This window comes from Erythranthe guttata, chromosome 14, assembly GCF_056151865.1.
Source record: "Erythranthe guttata isolate IM_541 chromosome 14, IM_541, whole genome shotgun sequence".
NCBI lineage: Eukaryota > Viridiplantae > Streptophyta > Magnoliopsida > Lamiales > Phrymaceae > Erythranthe > Erythranthe guttata.
In genome coordinates, this window is record NC_142546.1 from 10,967,341 (window position 1) to 10,969,449 (window position 2,109).

Below are 2,109 nucleotides of genomic sequence, written 5' to 3' on the forward strand. Positions count from 1 at the left end.
GTAATCGGTACGTGCATGACTTAGAGAATCGAATTCTCTAACCATCACTTAGACAGCTCTGGCCAGAGACTTGAGATTACAAACCATGAGAACACATAGGACATCCAAGACTATTCTAACGATCGAATCCCCGACTACAATGCACATACCTCCCACTAGATTTCAGACTGCACAAACACTGGCCCTTGGGGCGGTTCTCGGTGGAACTCAGGGACATGTCACGATGCAGCTGGTCCTCTACTGAAGTCACGGAGATGTCTAGGCCATAAAGACTAATGGTGTACAACTATACCATAGAGATCTCTACTGGATTATTGAAAACCACTTAGAGATTTCTAGGGTGAGGGAGTTCAGTGAAATCGTCAACTTACGAGCACCCACTTATGCATGCCGGTATCACAATACAGTTTACTGATGAGATGCAATACACATACACTAAGTGGTAGTCTCTTAAGAGGAAAGGCCGATATCCTCATTGGTGGCGTAACCCTTCGACTAGGAACACGTTTAACAGTTATAATACTTAAGTAAATATCTCACGATCCTAAAAGAACAATTACAAGTACTTGTAATAACTGTAAGGACTATATCTATGTTTGAAACAATGACAAAGATATAGAATGCCAAGGTGTTTAATCATTAATACGAAAAAGGATTATTTATTACAAGAATAAATGGAAAGACCACAACAACAAGTTGGCTTGTTGGTCACCTACTCTAACAATCTCCCACTTGACCTAAAGCCAACTACCTATAAATCGTAATCCCATCGACTCTCGTTGTTTCTCGTGGACCGATCTTGGTAAAGGCTTCGTGAAGGGGTCTGCAACGTTCTCTTCTGAGGTGACTCGTTCTACTTTGACTTCACCTCTATCAATGATCTCTCGGATCACATGATACTTCCTCAGAATATGCTTGGTCTTCTGATTAGATCTCGGCTCCTTAGCTTATGCCACAACTCTTGTGTTATCACAGTACAACGATACTGGATCATTAGCATTAGGAATGACACCTAACTCTTGGATTAATTTCCTTATCCAAGTCCCTTCTTTTGCAGCTTCGGACGCTGCATTATACTCAGCTTCGGTAGTGGAATCTGCCGTCGTGCATTGCTTGAAACTCTTCCAACACATGATACCACCATTAAGCGTGAATATAAATCCCGAGTTTGACTTTGAGTCATCCACATCCGATTGAAAACTAGAGTCGGTAAATCCCTCGAATTTCAACTCGGCACCCCAATAGAGCAAAAGTATGTCCTTAGTCCTTCGTAATTACTTGAGGATATCTTTCACAACCTTCCAGTTAGCTGGACCGGGGTTAGACTGATATCTTCTTTCGACACTCACAGCATACGTAAAATCGGGTCTTGTACATAGCATGCCGTATATTATGCTTCCTAAGGTAGAAACATAAGGCGTACTATTCATCTCCTCGATTTCACTAGGTGTCTGAGGACACATGGAGTTCGAGAGACGAACCCCATGGGAAATTGGCAAGAATCCCTTCTTGGATTCTTCTATGCTAAACCGTTTCATAACGGTGTCTATGTACAGGCTTTGGGATAAGCCAAGCACCTTTCTTGCTCTATCTCTATGCTGCGTATTCCTAATACGTAAGATGCTTCTCCCAAATCCTTCATTGAGAAACATGTGGACAACCATGCTTTCGTTTGTTGCAACATTCCTACGTCATTCCCAATCTGTAGAAAGTCATCGACATAAAGCCCTAAAAATATCACTTACATCCCACTAACCTTCTTGTATACACAAGGTTCCTCCAGGTTCTTCTCAACTAATGTTGCAACTATGGGATGGTTGTTTCAATCCATAAATGGATCGCTGTAGTTTGCAAACCTTTTGCTCACTTCCAGAAGATATGAAGCCATCCGGCTGCGCCATGTAAATTTTTTCCTCAATGTCTCCATTAAGTAAAGCGGTCTTCACATCCATTTTCCATATCTCGTAGTCCTACCACGCAGCTATGGCCAGGAAAATCCTAATGGACTTCAGCAGTGCAACTGGTGAAAAGGTTTCCTCATAGTGAAATCATTGCCTTTGAGTATATCCTTTTGCTACCAATCTAGCTTTAAGGTCGATACCTTTCCAT

At 41.9% G+C, this 2,109-nt stretch overlaps 1 pseudogene; it reads right to left on the bottom strand.

Moving 5' to 3' along the window:
* Positions 1 to 737: 737 nt before the first annotated feature.
* On the bottom strand, positions 738 to 1,463 carry LOC148765180 (secreted RxLR effector protein 161 pseudogene; annotated as a pseudogene).
* Positions 1,464 to 2,109: the final 646 nt, after the last annotated feature.